Below are 19,662 nucleotides of genomic sequence, written 5' to 3'. Positions count from 1 at the left end.
GATAGGATAAATGCCAAGTAGTGGAATTGCTGGGTCCTAGGGGAGCTTTATGTTCAGTCTTTTGAAGAACTGCCATACTGCTTTCCATAGTGGTTGAACGAGTTTGCACTGCCACCAACAGTGTAGTAGTGATCCCTCCTGGCCACATCCCCTCCAGCATCTGTTGTTATTAGATTTTTTAGATCCTGGCCATTCTAACTGGAGTGAGGTGAAATCTTAGAGTTGTTTTGATTTGCATTTCTTTTATGACCAGAGATGTTGAGCATTTATTCATGTGTCTATAGGCCATTTTTGTTTCTTCTTCAGAGAAGACTCTCTTTAAGTCTTTGGCCCATCTTTTAATGGGATGGTGGTTACTTTGGAGATTAGTTTTTGAGTGCTTCAGTTTCTCACTGCTAACAGAACAATTGGGTGTAGACCCATGCTGGGATTTACATAAGAACACTTACTTGTGAGATAGTGATATTCGTTAATGGTTCAAAGCAAGTGCTTATCTTTATCATTTTTTCCAGGTAATTTTAGTTCCTAAATCAATTACTCTAAAATTTATGACAGGATCCTTTATCAGTTTTCCTTAGTGTAAAATAATAACATGTGTTTTACAGCTGCTCAGTAAACACTGCATATATGAATTTCCTAAATTAATCCCCTAAATTAAACTTTAGACACAAGATATAGAACTTCACATACACCTGAGTGACAGATTTGTACAATGAATATAATAATGACCTAATGATAGAAAACTGATTTTTGAAGACATTACCACTTCAATGTTCATGTGTATATAAACAACATATGCTGTATATAACACAGTATATTATGATGAGAACAAATGTCACTTTTCCATATTCTTCCAAGTGTCCAATGTGTGAAGGTGGTGTTGTCAAGGAACTATTTATTCTTACCATATTAAGACTTATTGTGGCACAAATAGCTGAAGCAGATTTCTACAGATCAAGTTAGACTTTCTTCTTACTAGTAGATGGAAACGAGGAAACTATAACCTCTTCTATGTCAATACAATGTGAGATGCTCAATCTCACCAGTCCTCTCACTTTCTTCCCTTTGGGCCTAAACTGAGCCTGGATGTGACCTTGTAAGTGTAAATATGGTCAAACATCCTGGTTTTATTTCTGGCACCAAGCAATTAGCTGTTACAGAACTTGCAGAAACAGGATATTTGGTCTTGAATAATTGCTATTCCTGTCTCCTATCTGCTCACTAGTATCAGCTAAATGTTTCTTATTTTCAAAACATAAAATTTGAAAAATGCATTCAGAATGATTTCAGAAGATTAATTTATTGAAACAATAATTGAATTTTTAAATATAGACAATCCCATCTCCTAAATGAACATGTTCTCATTTGTATTTATGAACCCAGAAATTATAACCATAGTTTTAAAACTTGTAAGATTCTGAGTGCCTTGGGTTATTTTTGAGAGATGGTTGATTACATGTTGTGAATCAGAGTGAAATATGCATTTCAAACCAACATGATACATTTTAATAATGTTTTCATTAGTTTATATCACTGTATATAATAGAATTTTATTCAAAGCCTTCACAAAAGTTTTAAGCAATCAGGGTCTACATCTACATTCCTATACTCTAAGATTTTTCTACATAACATAATGAGAAAGCTTCTAGTTACAAAGTCTATAAGAGGCAATAACAATCTTATTTCTACACCCATCTTTTTTGTGTAGTTTACACATATCCTAGGGAGCATTTACTCCTTTAGTTATGGTTCCATATCTTTGCTATGGTAAATAGTGATGCAATGAACATCATTGTGCTAGTGGCTTTAGTATGTCCTTGTTTCTGGACGATTGGGTAAATGCCAAGTAGTGGAATTGCCAGGTCATAGGGGATTTCTATGTTTAGTCTTTTGAGGAACTGTCATATGGCTTTCCATAGTGATTGAACAAGTTTGCACTCCCAGCAACAATATAGTAGTGATCCCTTCTTGGCTATATCCTTGCCAGCATCTGTTGTTATTAAATTTCTTGAACATGTCTATTCTTACTGGAGTGAGGTGGAATCTTAGAGCTGTTTTGATTTGCATTTCTTTTATGGTCAGAGATGTCGAGCATTTCTTCATGTGTCTATAGGTCATTCTTATTTCTTCTTTAGAGAAGACTCACTTTAAGTCTTTGGCCCATCTTTTAATGGGATGGTTGTTTCTTTGGAGTTTAGTTTTGGATTGATTCAATTTTTTGAGCTGTTGATGTATTTTAGATATGAAGCTTTTGTCCATTGTATGGTTATTGAAGAACTTCTCCTACTCTGTCGGCTTTCTAGTTCATTTGCTAGCTATTTTCGTTGCCATACCAAAGTTCTGCAGTTTAATGCAGTCTCACTTATCCAGACTTTCTCTGATTCGTTGTGTTTCTGGGTCCCTATTAAGAAAGTTTCAACCTGTGCCAAGGAGACCTAGTGTATCTCCTATTCCTTCTTGTAAAGTTTTCAGTGTGTTGGCTTTTACCTCGAGGTCTTTGATCCTTTTGGAGTTAATCCTAGTGCACGGTGACAAAGAAGGATCCAAATTTAGTTTTCTGCAGGTGCTTAACCAGTTCTGCCTGCACCACTTGTTGAAGAGGCTGTCTTTCTTCCATTCTATGTTTTTGGCTCCCTTATCAAAGATTAGGTGGCCATAGGTCTATGGTTTAATATCTGAGTCCTCAGTTCTATTCCATTGGTCCTCAGGCCTGTTCTTGTGTCAGGCTGTTTTGGTCACTATAGCTCTGTAATAAGAGTCTAAAGTTTGGTATTGAAATTCCCCCTGCGCTGTTCTTTCTGCTAAGAATTGTTTTTGCTATGTGGGTTCTTTTATTATTCCATATGAAACTTTGGATTGCCTCTTCTATTTCTTTAAAGAATGACATCGTAATATTGATTGGTATTGCGTTGAATTTGTAGATAGCCCTTGGCAAGATTGCCATTTTCACGATGTATATTCTTCCAATCCAGGAGCATGGCAGATTTTTCCATTTCCTTAGTTCTGATTTAATTTCCTTTTTCATGGTTTTAAAGTTTTCATCAAAAATGTCCTTTACAAATTTACAATATAAAGGTCTGTGTTAAGAGAAAAAATGCATCAGGAAGAATGAGAAAAACAGGAAAAGAAAGACTGTTCATTATTTTATTGCAAGGCTTCTTACAAAGAAGAAGTTTCATAATAAAATAAGTATTTAAGAAAAAATGTCCTTTACATTCTTGTTAAGTTAATTCCTACGTACTTTATTTTCTTGGAGGCAATTGCAAAAGGAGTTGGCATATTGACTTTTGAGGGTTAATTTTATACCCTGCTACCTTGCCAAAGTTTTGAATCAGCTCAAGAAGCCTGAGAGTGGAGTCTGTAGGGTTCTTTAAATACAGAATCATGTCATCTGCATAAAGGGAAAGTTTCATTTCCTCTTTCCCTACTTGGATACCCTTTATGCTTGCTTTTTGCCTTATTGCTATGGCTAGGAATTCTAATACTATGTTAAAGAACAGTGGAGAGAGTGGACATCCTGAGAGTCAGGAATTTTTTTTGGAACAGCTATGTGTTGTCTATAAAAATGTAATATGAAATCATTTCTCTGATTTTTCTTTTTTATACCTTTCTTACCATCATGGGAATATAATCTGATATTTAATATTACCCACTCTCTGGTATAGTGCTTTGTACTGAGGCCACAATAAAATTTGGGAATATCTGCAGTAAAAAGTAAACATATTCCTTCCTCAAATAGCTAACTTCCTCCAGAAAGGGATGTTCTGAAACTGTGTTTTCATCTCCCCATCCCTATATTGCTTCATAAGAATTCTACAGTTTTCCAACAATGCTACATATGAGACTTCAAACAAACCCATAACCAACATATATATAACAGACTATACTGAACTAAAATTGTTTTGTACAACAAAAGAATTTGAATAATGACAAAATATTAGAATGAATGAAATATGTGCTGCATTCTCAGATAGCTTAATATGAGGCTAGATTTATCAAAGTTCTTGTCATTGGTGATACTTCATTTTCCAGTGAAGCATTTCAATGCATCAAATCAACCAAATGTCCATCCAATGAACCCTTTCTCATTTACCAAATCCATTTTTGTATTTCTAGCTTACAACCAAAAAATCCTGTACAAGTTATGTGATAACTAGCAGTGCATCATATCATGCCTTATCTCTTCATGTGTGCCATTTTGTTTTAGTTTCATGGAACTGTGGGAATCATATTGGAATATGAATTATCTGATTCCTTTGTAATCATTTGAACTTTGCCTGAACTACTTCAATATTCTCCTGAATTTATTTTCTCCATTTTACCAAGCAGATTATTGTAAGAATGACATTTCAAAACAAAGATCAAAAATACTATTTTCTTATGTTAAAATCCCCAGGCCCACCCAATCACCTATCATAAATACTGCATTTTAGAGCCTTACACAATGCAGTGAGCTATATGTTTTAGTGATAAATTTTTATATTATTTGTCATATATAATACATTTCTGAAAACTTGAATAGAAGATAATTCAGAAATATGTTCTTATATTTTGTCTCGACATGGCTTTTCTCATTTTCTCCACTTACACTATGCATTCTTTTCTGTTTTTGACACATGTCTATCGATTAACTCAAATATAACCTTTCCTTCTTTTAGGCAACCTTACCCCTAAATCTCTATAATTTATTGATATTAGGATCAGATTTGTTACTCTTGCATGTATATATTTTTGTCTTATTAAGAATTAATGTAATTGTTTAGCTATAAAAATAAAATAAAGTTCTAAATGAGATTACATTATCTTGTGACAATCCCTCAGTGAACAGTTTTAGTTTGCATGGAAACTTGAATTATTCACCTCTATATTTTCCAATAGTATGTCAAATAGGTGATGCTAGGCTACAAGAAATAGGAACTCAAATTGTTTTTTTTTGGAGGGGAGGAGATAAATGGGCTTGAACTCAGCCAAGGTGCTGTCCCAGAGCTCTTCAGCTCAAGGCTACCACTCTACCCTTGAGCCAGGACTCACTTCCCATTTTCTAGAGGTTATTTGGAGATAAGAGTCTCAGGTCTTTTTGTGCCTGGTCTGGCTTTGAACCTTGATCCTCAGATCTCAGCCTCTTGAATAGCTAGGATTACAGGCATGAGCCACCGCATCTAGCTCAAATTGTCTTATTGTCCTGGTCTTACCTTATTCTAAATATTTTACTAAGGTATGCAAATCTGAGATTCATACAACTGTCTGGTTATACACAGAGAAATTCTCTGTCTCTCTGTCTGTCTCTGTCTCTGTCTCTGTCTCTCTCTTTCTGCTGTCTTCTTTCTCTCCTTCCCCCCCTCTCTTTCACACACACACACACACACACACACACACACACACACACACACACACACACAACCCAAGGTTACTTTAAGGCTCAGCTTTCTATACTGTGAAAATCTACTTAAAATAATCAACTTATATGGGGGAGATATTTATTTTGGTTTATAATTTCACTTTGTAGTCTATTGTTGGTTGACTTAATTCACTCCTGATCTTTTGGAGAAGCACACATTATGGTGGATAGGTGAACAAAATTGAACATTTACAACCTCTAAGAAGCAAAACCAGAGGGCGGGGCTCAGGCAAACCCAAGTCTAATTTCAAGTGCAATTTACTGAAACTCTTTCTTATACCACTCACCAAACTCCAAAATGCTCTACCATTTCTCCAATGCGCCATCACTTGGGGCCTATATCTTTAACCTATGATTCTTTGTGTGTGGAGTCGGTAAAAATTTTCTATCTACAAACAATCATCAGGGCTTATTTGTAGCAATAATCCTGATAGAGGGATGTTGATGTAATTTTCTGAGCCACTGAAACAATCTCAATAACTTATTAATATCAAAACACTAACAGTCCTTGGATGTCTTATTAAAATCCAAATACAAAGAGGATTTTATGGTATATTCATAGAAGAACACTTTAATTTTGAGTTTTAGCATATCCACCCCCATTTTGGTTTGATAGCTTTCATCTGTAGGTCCTCCATAGGCAATGCTTTGATACAATTACACCTCTAACCTAAACTGTGCTGGTGATTTCAAACAACAGATCCAGATGGTTGAAGATAGGTGACATGACTCTTAATTTTAATCACAATAAGAATGGATTGCATGTAGTAATTTATTTAGGCCGGAGTTACTAAGCCAATTACAGACATGCAGAGTACCAATAGACATTCAGACATACTGTAGATTAAGGTAAGTGGTCAACTCCCTTGACATAGTGGCCCCATTGAAGGAAAACATAAAATGGAAAACTTATAGTGAAGATACTTCACATTTCACCAGCTCCAGACCTTCTTTGCCTGACTGTCATTGTGAGAAATTATTTTCTTCCTAAGGAAACTGCCTGACTATGAAAGAGGAATCTTCAGTGCTTCCCTCCAACTTTTCCCATTGATTCTTTCTGTAAATTTCCTGTGATGCTCCACACACAGCAATGATTCTGTAACAAAGAATCAAAGAGATCTTACTGAACCCTAGAAACAATCTCACAAGCTGCCTAATTTTAGACTTCTAATTATACTAGAAAAAATAAAAGTCTGCTTATGTCAGTGTGATTGGGTCTTATAGTACAATTAAATCAAAGTTTAAGTAAATGAAATGGTGGGAAAGCAGCAATTTTCGCCCCAGCAAATAGAAAAATGTGTGAAATCTGGGTTAGATTAATAAACTAATTGGCTCTACCTTTAACAAGCAACAAAATGCTCAAGTGAGACTTTCATTGAAATTAACTTACTATGCATGAAAATATCACTTTGCCTGAAAACGTTAGTACTTCCTAATATTGTAATTAAAAGATTTTATAATAGGTAAATTAAGGGTTTTTTTAAAGCAACTTTCAACATCTTTGAAAAAATATTTGTGTCATGACAATTGAGCAATATCATCTGCACTGTTACAGTGGGGCACAGCTAGTCCAATGATTCAGTTAGTAAATAACAAAAGTGGGCGAATGAATACTATTTCATATACCTTGTGGTGGCTTTGAGAACCTTGTTTATATTCTCACAGAGCTTTTCTCCTCTTTCCTTTAGTGTATTTCTCTCTGCATTCCAAAATTACCTTCATTTCACTCATTTCAGGAAAATAGCTCTCAAAAGACACCTCGAAGGGCCCTTAGAGGGGCTTTAAATGAAATAATTAAAATATACTTTTGGTGATAATGATAGAATGGACTTTTGTTCCATGGTGCTAATGCATGTACTAACGATATAGAAAAAGTGACCACTGAAACTGCTTCCTCCTTACCAGGGACAAAGGCATCAACTCTTAATGATAGCAATCCATGAACTGTTAAAGCCAGCTGTTTTAATATATCCTAAGGGAGTCAGTAACAATGATTGATTTCAATAAGTCATAACCCTTGCATCCATGTTTTTGCTAATTCTAGGTTTGAATTCAGGGCCTTGTGTTTGCTCAGCTTTGCTTGCACTGTTGGGATTCCACAACCTGAACTCAATCTCTAGTCTGAATTTTTTTTCTGGTTATTTTTGTAGATGAAATCTGAGTGGGTTATTATGCCAGAATTTTCTGCATTCTTTTGAATCTAAACCTTCTTGAGTAGTTAACAACATGAGCCAAACTGGTACCTGGCTATATGTATGTGATTTTAATGTATAGACAAGATGTGAGAAAATTCACCTAACCTGTGTGTTGCCGCATCCACTGCACAGATGGTTGTTGAAAAGAAAAGCAGTCCAGGAGTCCATAGTGTTCTTTAAAGAGAAGAACATGATATCTGCAAAAAAGGGAGAGTTTTACTTCTTATTTCCCTTTTTCAGTCTCTTTTATGTTTGTCTCTTGCATTATTGCTGCTAGGAATTCCAACACTATATTGAAACAAGACTTTTTTTTATTGTACCATGTGCAGTTATTTCTTTTTTTCTCCTTTAATTTATTCTCTGTTGTCACTGTTTTAGATTTCTCTGCCCTCTGCCTTGTATATAATTTTATCTGATCTGAAGAAGGAAAGGGGAAGTCACAGAAACTTAGGGACAAAAGGTGAACCAGTGTAACAGTGATACTCAATAGATACTATGTTTGTAATGAACTTTACAATTTGTGGGGGGAGAGGAAAGAGGAGGGTTGGGGAGAGGGAAAGCAGTAGAAAATGAGGGAAGGGGTAATTGTTTGAAAAGAAATGTACTCATCATCTTACTTATGTAACTGTAACCCTATATATCACATTTATAATAAAATAAAATTATGTATTTCTGTAAATGCATATATACATACTGTGTATTTGTGTATATATATATATATATATATATATATATATATGACTGTTAATCCAGGGACTTCTGTGAAAACAAGGGGAAACAAGAAAGAGAATGATGGGAGAAATGCTGAAATACATTTTGCCTGTGAAGATGGCACAAAGTAACTGCTCTTCGCTGTAAGATTATGTAATTATACTTTTGCTTGCTTAAAATGTAAGTAGAAAGTGTATACACATTTATTTTACTGCATTTGTTTTAACTAAAGCAATCTAATGCTGTTACACAGTTTAATAATTGCTACCCTACAAATATTGTACCCCTGTTAAGGATTTTTTATATTCATGTCTCTAAACACTTACTACGGTCATAATACTCAATATGTGAAAATGGAATCAGATAATTTGAGGGCTGGGAGAGATGGAGGAGAATGATGGAAATGTGACATTGGTCAATATACATTGTACTCCTAAATGATTTGCTGAATTGAAACCCCCTTGTACAAGTAATTAAGGATAATTTTAAAAATAAAATAAAGTATTTGAAAATGAATGATTGTATACCAGGCTAAATTAAACTGAATGACAGAAAGTCTGCTCAGTGCAGCTCAGGGTCAGGAGTCCTATATTCTCCTGTCATTTCCAATTCCAACTTTCATTCTAATATAGTTTTATTGGCTGCTCTGTTCCACCTTTAAAATAAAATTGGAGAACTGATCTCGAACAGATGAGTGAGTGTGATTTATGAATTAAGGAAATGCGAAAGAAGTGTATGACTTTTGTTAAACTCAAGAATATAATATAATTAGGACTACTTCAAATTGCCTAAGAAAAATGGAACATTGCCCTATTTAACTACTTTAGAGATAAAGGGTTAGACAGATGACAGCTCTTGGCAGTTCTCCTTTCCTCCTATAATGAGACAGAAGAAGAACAAATCTGCTTACTTATAGAGTCTGCGGCATTCATTTTATTAAAGATTTAGAGGTTTGAATTAATGATTTCTAAATCCTGGGTGAAATCATAGGTGCAACAGAAGGGAAAGCCACTTCCATATTGTTAAAATGGTCCTTTGAGTCAGCTTTCTAAATAAATAGCAGTCACAAAAACAAGCACTGGAGGACCTCTGTGCCCAGTAGATGCAGAAGGACTCACCTATCCAATCCTTCTCAGACATTTACTAATTTGACACTGTACAGATAATTACTCCAGGGAACAATCTTAGATGTTAATATGAACTCTGAAAATAGCTGTCTGTACAATCTAGAATGTCTGTTTCTATAATGATGTATGACATATGGCTTGAACTGTTTAATTAAATGAAATGTTGCTGCCTTTCTAACCAAGAGATGGGTTTGTACACTGACGTCATGATACTGGGAATGGAAGAATTGAGAATTAGTCTTTGAAAGACTCATTCTGCAGGATGAAAAAAGTAATTTTAATTTCTACAAATGTATTCATGATGAAAGAAAAGGCAATCAAGAGGTCACTTTTAAACTGACATGTTGAATTGAAACCCATTTGTACTATTTATTAATAAAAATAAAATGACATAGAAGAGTTGTTTTTCTCATTGTGTTTTGTCACTGAATGCTAAGGAATGTTGTTAAGAAAAGTTGTGTGTGTGTGCTTGTGTGCTTGTGTGTGTGTGTGTGTGTGTGTGTGTGTGTTAGTTTAAACATTTAAACTATGTATCTGAAAAATAACCCATTATACACAGGGTAATTAAATCATTTGAAAAATGATCCTACTTTAGAATTGGAATTGCAGTTATTAAAGTGAAAAGACTGCTGAGTTTGAACTAAGTACTATGCTTTTCCCTATTGCCTTACTATATTATCACATGGTTCTCATTTACCTGGTCAAAACAAAACATTCAAGGATATCAGTGAGGACATTAATGCAACCAAGAAGGCACATGCTGTTTTATGCATAGCTACCAATATGTTTGAAATGAGAATGACCTTCATACATATTTCTGTCAAGTTAGAGATAGATAGGTAAAGTGATCAAGAGAAATGAAGTGATTTTATGTGATAAGATCAAAAGACACAAAGTTCAATGAAAACTGAGATTTTGTTATTAGTCATAAAATGACTAATGTCAGAAAAGAGATAAATTCATTTTCTAAAAGATTTTAAATAGTGAAGGTTTAAAAAATAAAATAGTGATATATGAAATCAATGAGAATTATGGCTTTAGGAACAGAGGGATAAGAATCAGGTCACCCAAGCAGAGAAAAAGAGCCAAAAGCGTAATCATCTCCATGACACCATTAACCAAAGCCAACCTTAAAATGACATGGACAGAACCAACTTTGTTACCTTTAAACTACAGCAGTGAAAATAAATTAATAAATAAACCATTCAACTTGGAACATAAGTTCTTTATTTCTCTCCCTCCCTCCTTGCCTCCCTCCCTCTCTTCCCCCTCTCTCTTTCTGTGTGTGTGTGTGTGTGTGTGTGTGTGTGTGTGTGTGTGTGTATGCATTTATGCAGTGGTCCTAGGGCTTGAGCTCAAAACATGTACAATATATTTGAGGTTTTTGCTCAGGGCTAGTACTTCTACCATGACTCTACTTGTAGATTTTGCTGGTTAATTGGAGATAGAAGGCTTTTGGATTTGTTTCAATTGGAGTGGCTTTGAACCATAACCCTCAGATCTCAGCCTCCTGTCTATCTAGCATTACAGGCATGAGCCATGATGCACAGCTGAATTTCTTTATTCTTTAAACTGGGACCCATCAAGGAATGTAATGAGTAGAGAATGCAAAGAACGCAGAACGGCTGCTCTTTTCCCCTCTTCCATCTGATTCCTCAAAAGTCTCACTTTTGTCTGCTACTCAGGACAACCATGTAATGATAGGTTTCTCTAAAAAACTGATATAATGGGGCTTTCATATTATCAGGGCTTACCCCAAATCTAAACATTCAAATCTATTAGAAAAAATAAACATTAACAAAAATGGGAAATTTAAGTGATTTGACCACACTCAAGCCAGAATTTCACCCTTTAAAAGAAACTTTCAGTGTGTGTGTGTGTGTGTGTGTGTGTGTGTGTGTGTGTGTGTGTGTATGGGGTAGGTGGGTGGGAGTGTATCTGTCATTTCTGGGGCTTGAACTCAGAACCTTTTACTCTCACTTGGCTTAGTCATTCAAGACTGGTGCTTTGCCACTTAAGGAACATATCTAGTTCTGGTATTTTGCTGGTTAATTAAAGATGATAATTTCACAGAATTTCATTTTCTAAATTGTATTTTATTGTCAGGATGATGTATAGAGGGGTTACAGTTACATTCATCAGGTGGTGGGTACATTATTTATCAAAAATTGATACCCATTCTCATATATTGGTCCCCTTTTCCCCACTCCTTCCAAGTCCTCTTGTTTTCCTCCTTCCCTTCCCTATTTCAAATAAAGCAATAAGTGTGTATATATTACACCAGTATAGAAATTCAGATGCAATAGCCTCAAGAAATCAACCATAGTGGGAAAAAAAGAGAGAAAGGAATAGCTTACATAGCATATTAAGAACAGCAATCACAAAAATTAACCACTTGTTTCATTAACCTATAGTTCATTTTGTTTAATCTCATACTGTATGACCTTATGTACACAGCTTTTGAGCTATTGTGGTCCTCTGTTAGGAGAATCCTAAATGTGTGAAAAGTTATTTCAAATGAGGGAAAACATAGAGCTTATGCTCTTCTGGGACTGGCTTATTTCACTTAATCTGATTTTTTCCAAGTCTTCCCATATCCTTACAAATGGGATGATGGCATCATAGAATTCCATTGTGTATAAATAGCATATCTACTTTATCCATTTGTCTACTGAGGGGCATCTGTTTTGATTCCATATCTTCACTGTGGTAAATAGTGATGCAATGAACAAAGTCATGCTAGTAGCTTTAATATGGCCTTGCTTCTGGATATTTGGGTAAATGCCAAGAAGTGGGAAGCTCTATGTTTAGTCTTGAAAGTAATCATCATACTCCTTTCCAGAGTGTTTGAATGAGTTTATACCCCACCAACAGTGTAGTAGTGATCCCTCCTGGCCACATCCTTGCCAGTATCTGTTATTAGATTTCTTGATCATGGCTATTCTAACTGGAGTGAAGTGGAATCTTAGAGATGTTTTGATTTGCATTTCTTTTATGGACAGAGATGTCGAGCATTTTTTCATGCGTCTATAGGCCATTTTTATTTCCTCTTCAGAGAAATCTAAGTCTTTAGCCCACCTTATAATCAGAGGGTTGATTAATTGAGGTTTTTTTTGAGAGATTCAATTTTTTGAGCTGTAGGCATATTTTAAATATGAGGACTTTGTTGTATGGCTACTGAAGATCTTCTCCCACTCTGTGGGTTTTCCATTTACCTTGCTATACAGAAGTTCTGCAGTTTAATGCAGTCCCATTTGTCAAAACTTTAAGTTGTTGTGTTTCTGGACCATCATTAAGAAAGTTTTGATCTGTTCCTCAAAAGACTAAACATAGAACTCCCCTATGACCTAGAAAGTCCACTACTTGATATTTACCTAATCATCTAGAAACAAGGACATACTAAATCCACTAGCACAACGATGTTCATTGCAGCACTATTTACCATAGCAAAGATATGGAACCACCCAGATGTCCCTCAGTTGATGAGTGGATCAACAATATGTGGTATTGATACACAATGGAATTCTATGCTGCTGTCAGAAAGAACATTGCCCCATTTGCAAAGAAATGTGAAGGCTTAGAAAAAAAATATAGTAAGTGAATTAAGCCAGACTCAGAGAACAAAGGCTCAATGGTTTCTCTCATTTGTCATAATCAGTAGAAATCTTGGGCTCTCATAGCAGAGATTTACAATAGAACAAAACCTAGATACATAAGGCCACATAGAATGACGCTAAATGAAAGGTCCTCCAGGATATAGAAACAAAAGCCATAGAATGAATGATTGTTGTCCTTAATGTACTATGTTATCTCTCATCTCTTTTGCTGTCCCTTGGTTATCTCACATTGTTACAGTATTTCACCTTGTTATCTGATATATTGTATAGATGCGTATTTGGTTATTTGAAATGGGATAGGGAAGGGAGGAAAACAAGATGAGGGGAGGGAGTGGGGGGAGGGAAATGGAGACCAAGACATGAAAAAGGGTATCAATGTCTGTGAAGTAATGCACCTTCCATCTGGTGAATATAATGTAACCCTTCTATTAATTAAAAAAATATATGAAAAATACAAAAAAAAATCTCTTAACCCTAAACCTAACCCTAACGTTTACTGTAACCCGAAATGGAACCCAAACCCTAAGTCTAACCTAAAGGGAACATGAACACAAACCCGAATCCGAAGCCTAATCCTAACTCAAACCAAAGCCTAAACCTAACCCTAACATGACCATGAACCCTGATCATATCCCCAATCCTAACTCTAACCATAAACCTAATCATAATATTAACCAAATCATAACCCTAACCCTAAACCTAAACCTAAACCTAACTCGAACCCTAACCCTAACCCTAACCAGAACCCGAAGCCTAATCCTAACCCTAACCTGATTCCCTACCCAAGCCCATATCGAACTGGAAACCTAACCTTAAACGTAACTCTAATCCTAATCCTAACCGTAACCGAAATGGAACCCAAATCTAACCTAACTGGAACAAGAACCTGGACTTGAAGCCTAACCCTAACTTGAGTCCGAAACCTAAATCTAACTCTAGCCCTAACCTAAACCCTAACCCCAATCCTAAACCCTAAAAAAAAAATGGAAAAGAAAGTTTTGATCTGTACCGAATCCTCGTGTACCTCCTATTACTTCTTGTAAAGTTTTACCTCAAGGTCTTTGAGCCATTTGGAATTAATTCTGGTGCAGGGTAACATATAAGGATCCAACTTTAGTTTTTTATAAGTGGTCCCACAGACTTTTTAAGACAAACAGAAATGGCTTCAAATCATGGTCATCAGATGTCTGTCCTTGAATAGCTGTAGAAGCATGAGTCACCAGCACTAGGCTAACATTAGCCTCGCTAAGACAAATATAGCAATATATAAAGTTATAATATATAATAGAGTTATTAGAATGTCGAATATTGTCACAATTTTCCTATAGTTTTAGAGAGGTACTTTCTATTAATGAATGATATGTACAGTTACCAGAAAATGCTATGAAATATGTCCTTTCCTTAAACTATGTGTATAGGATGCCAGCTTTTGTTCAAATACCTCACCAAAAACAACATAACATGGGTTTGGTGCAGAATTCAATTTTCTATACATATGGATTCCTCTGTGTTAGAGATTTATATTTGTGCCATACAGTATACTATAGATGTATAGATGTCTTATTTTTATTACCATATTATAAAGGTATATATTATCATTTTAAACTCGGTTTTCTAAAATAGCACAATATAATTAGGCAGAAGTTTTAGCTCAGCAGTATGCCACTGATAAACTATTAGTGAGTGAATAATGTACGTACAGAACAAAAGAGGATGAAGAATCACTCTGATTAGTTGTTAACCTTGTAAATAGAGTAAAATGAGTTAAAAGCAAAAAGAATCACCTGTGGCTTTTGTATATTTATTGTCATTTTTCTTCATCACGAATGTCAATTTACTGAGCACCTGACATTCAAAATTCAAACAGCAGTATTATTCGAGTCATCAGCTTTCAGATTTAATTATCAGTTTCTCTCTTACCACGCATTACAATACAAAGTCTAGAGTGAATAGAATATGGATCAGAAATGAATAATAATGTTCAGAGCAGTGAAATGTAATTAGCAAATTCTATTTGATTTTTTTGGAATCAGGGTTAGTAATTAGTTTAAAGTCAGATTATTTGCTTTAAGTTCTTAAGTGTTCAGGATTATGTATATGCCTGAAAAATTTCCCCAAATCTATTAGATATTATACTACTCAACTCTCAAATCCAAACTCCAAATTTTTAAATGAATGTATTTATTTTAACATATGTTAATGTCTTTCAGACAGATGAAATTCTTAACCTTTTCAATATTGTTCGAAAGTATTAAGTTCAGTCTCTACTGAAATTCAAGGCAATCCTCTTAGTTGTGAGCTCCTAAAATATGTAACATAAGTCATGTACACTCAACACATAATGACAAAATAAACATTCCCCCTCCAAGTACAGGAATGGAGATACAGAAAGTAGGGATGAAACAGCAAGAACAAAAACCATCAGACAATTACTAAGTCTTATAGCTCCTGGTGTAACATCTGAGGTACCTAGTAGTCTGATCTAGGCTCCTACAGGCAAGCCTTCTGCCTATCGCTTGATTGATATTTGTAGCTCAATAGCCTGCGTTGGGCTGGCTGTATTGGTTCACAATGTTCTTCAACAGTTGGACTGTGGCTTCACTTTCACAGCTTCATGGATTGTTATGTGGGGGACTGCCTGTAAGGACATGTCACTGTCACTCTAATTGCCTGACTTTCCAGATTTACTTTTGAAATCTGAGTGGAAGCCCTGGGTGACTCAAGTTAAATCCAATCTTCCTGCAATAACATTGTCCAAAAATGAATGCTAAGTTCTACTGTCACCTCAGTCAGGCTCTGGGCTCCCTTGTATTGTGAGTGTAGTGACTTCTAGGTGACTAGGTAAGTTGAGTGTGGTGAGGTAAATGTGGGAGAAACAACTTCTATGCTTTTCTTTATGAGCCTAAGGGTTGTCGAAATAGATCATCATGAAGTTCAGCCACAGGAATGTTTATTAGGAAAAAACAAAGCACCATCCTGCACCAGATATAGGTGTGCAGAACACACCTATAGTAGTATGTAGTGCTCAGCAGCTCTGCTGACAGTGGAGGGACATGCTGTAGATAAAGGTGAGGGGAAAGTGTAGTCACAGGGGATGGTGAAGAGACCACATAGCCTGGGGTCCTTTTGCTAACTCTCAGTCAAGTGATTAGCAGTCAGGAAGGTGATTTCTGTAAAGGCTACTTGCTGTCCTGCTTGAAGAGGAGGTGAGGGGCTGTTCTCCTAGACACATTGAAGAAGCTGCCGCCCAGGTGGCATTTTTATTTAAAGTGCAAGTCTTTTTTTTTTTTTGTCGATTGTGGAACTTGAACTCAAGGCCTGGGCACTTCCCTGAGATCTTTCTGCTTCATTCTAGGGCTCTACCACTTTGAGCCACAGCAACAATTCCTGTGTTTTAGGGGTTAATTGGATATTAGCATCTCACAGACTTCCTGCCTAGCCTGACTTTGAACTGCCATCCTCAAATCTCAGCCTCCTGAGTGTTTTACAGGAATTTGATCATGAGATATACAGAAGCAATATTTTGAGATGTGAGCCTGGGCCTGAGCACTGTCCTTGGGCTTTCTCAAGGCTAGAGCTCTGCCACTTGAGCCACAGCACCACTTCCAGCTTTTTTCTATGTATGTGGTACCAAGGAATCAAACCCAGGTCTTTGTGCATGCTAGGAAAGCATTCTACCACTACGCCAAACTCTCAGTCCAGAATAACTTTTATATAAGACAGAGGGTACAGAAATTGAAAACAGTGGAAAAAGAAAATAAGCTAAATGAAAAAAATGTGCAAACAGTACAATTAAACCTCTTGTTTCCATTTCTTGGAGTTCCTTTCAATAAGCATCATTTTTTTTTGCCAGTCCTGAGCTTGAGCTCAGAGCCTCAGCACTGTTCTTGGACATTGTCAAGGCTAGAGCTCTACCACTTGAGCCTCAGCACCACTTCCAACTTTTTTTTTATGTATATGGTACTAAGGAATTGAACCCAGGTCTTCATGCTTGCTAGACAAGTACTCTACCACTAGGCCAAACTCCTGGCCCAATAAGCATCATTTTATATGATCACATGCATATGATCCTCTTTTAAGAATAAGTTTAGAGTCCTGTTTAATTAGAGATAGCAAGATAAATAGGAAGTCCACCAAGTGGGAGAAGATTTTTACTAAATATACATCAGACAAGGGCCTCATAACTAAAATATACTTAGAGCTCAAAAAATTAACCCCCCAGAAACAAATCCTCAAAGAAGAAACAATAATCATATTAATAAGTGTGGTAGAGACTTTAAGAGGACTTCTTTGAATAAAAAGTAAGAATGGCCAATAAACACATGAGCTTATTCTTAAATAAAGGGTCTAGAAGGGTAAGGTCTTACTGATTCCTGAGTTGTTCTCAAAGAATCTTTCCTATTATTCCCATAAGGTACTTGCCTATTTATGAAATTGCATGAAATCAAGTATTCTTAATCCCAATTTTTCATGTACTTGTTTTTTGCCTAAACTGCAAATTTCCATTACTTTTTATGTATTATTGCTGGTCCTGTGGCTTGAACTCTGTGCCTGGCACTGACCCTGAACTCCTGTTGCTTAAAGCTATCACTCTATCACTTTAGGCCAGCACCACTTCTTATTTTTCTGTGATTACCTGAAGGTAAGAGTCTCAAAGACTTTCCTGCTAGGGGCTGTGTGAGCCACACTGATGTCTGGCTATGGTCAGCTTTTTTTTTTTTTTTTGCCATTCTTGAGGCATGAACTTAGGGCCTGAGCACTGTCTCCGGGCTTCCCTTCATGGCTAGCACTCAACTACTTGAGCAACAGCACCATTTACAGCTTCTTCTATGTATATGTGGTATTGAGGATTCGAAACCAGGTCTTCATGTATGTTAGCATGCACTGCACCATTAGGCCAAACTCCCGACCCTAAGGTCAGATATTTTCTTTAATCCCAATTCTCAGTATAAATCTGGCTAAAAGCAAACAGTAGTTACCATGCCAGATGATATATGCCAGAATTATGTCATTTTAAATCCCACCCTCAGGTCACAGAGCATGCTATCTATATAGCTGGGTATGAATGCTTCACATCTTTAATTCTGCTTCAAGAAGGCTGAGATGTGAGGATTGTGGTTAAAAGTCAAGCTGGGCAGGAAAGTCTGTAAGAATTTTGTAATTTTCAATTAGCCAGTAAGATTCAAAAAGCTAAGAGAAAGTGCTAAGAGTTCAAGCAAACAATATAAACGCCCCCTGTCCCCCAACCCAAGAATGTGCAATGTAACATTAACCTACTAGGTCAGTCTCTGACAGATTTATCTTCCTTATTTACATCAGAAAACTTGTCAAGGCAATGCTTAGTTTTCATTTTCTTTTAGCAGCCTTGCCTTTTGAGCATCAATTAGAATCACATTTAAGCTCTACTGATGTCACTGTAAGCCTTCCTTTGCATATGTCTCCACGCTTTTCCACATTCTCCCACAAATCAGTTCCCCAGGCTGATCGCTATTATGTAAAAGTCACAGCAATGACTCTTTTTCTCCAATACAATTTTTTTTATGTTAGTTGTTTTCTCATAGCTCATTCAGAACTTTTTTTTTTTGCCAGTCCTGTGGCTTGAGCTCAGGGCTTGAGCACTGTCCTTGGGCTTTCTCAAGGCTAGCACTCTACCACTTGAGCCACAGCACCACTTCTGGCTTTTTCTATGTATGTGGAGTGCTGAGGAATCGAACCCTGGTCTTCATGCACGCTAGGCAAGCACTCTTACCACTAGGCCAAACTCCCAGCCCCTCATTCAGAACTTTTTAAATGAGGAAAGATTTATTTTTCCTTGTGGTTTCTGAGGGTTATGTGTATGGATGCTTGTGGCTGAAAACACATGATGGACATTTTTGGTAAAGTCGTTCTTACGTATATCTTCACTGAAACTGCAGGCTTCCTTTTACTTGTTTCTTTTAAGCTATGAAATTCTTTGAAAAAATTCTTTGTTTTGAATTGGGAATTCATAATAGAACAAAAATCTCCTTTGAACTTTCCATCACAGGCTTTACCTATACTCCAGAATTTCACTTTTAAATCAACTTCAGTTTCATACTCACAAAAAAGAATAATTTACAAGGCTATGAGTCAAAATAAAAGTAGATAGGAAAGACATAGGATAGAAATGATATGAATTAAACAAGATGGAAATGACTTCCCAGAAAGGTCCTTTCCTGAGACATGGGCAGAGAAGCCAGAGTGTGACCAATCCAATATTCACTGGGAATACAGTATTTTATACTGAGTATACCTAATTATAGTTATGTACCTTCTATTCTCTTTGTATACATTTACACATACATTCAGCACTGAACCAGATCAATTTAAAAGTAATGAAATAAAATATTCTTGTGCTACAACAGAATTGACCATCATGGATAAGGGAATTTCCTCTTATTTTTACCTCCAGACACACACAGCTGAAAAAAAATCGTTTTAATGGGATTACTGCCAACTATTCTATTCTATAGAGAAGATATGGAGGTTAAATTCAAGGTACTCTTTCTTTTTTGTAGGAACAAGAAAAACTGAATCCTTTATGTAAAATTTTTAGTTTGAATTTTTAGTTTGTAACTATCTCTCTTCTTCTCCCT

This window comes from Megascapheus bottae, chromosome 9 (genome assembly GCF_031878675.1).
Source record: "Megascapheus bottae isolate mThoBot1 chromosome 9, mThoBot2.hap1, whole genome shotgun sequence".
NCBI classification, from domain to species: Eukaryota; Metazoa; Chordata; class Mammalia; order Rodentia; family Geomyidae; genus Megascapheus; species Megascapheus bottae.
Note: the sequence above shows the minus strand (reverse complement) of the source record.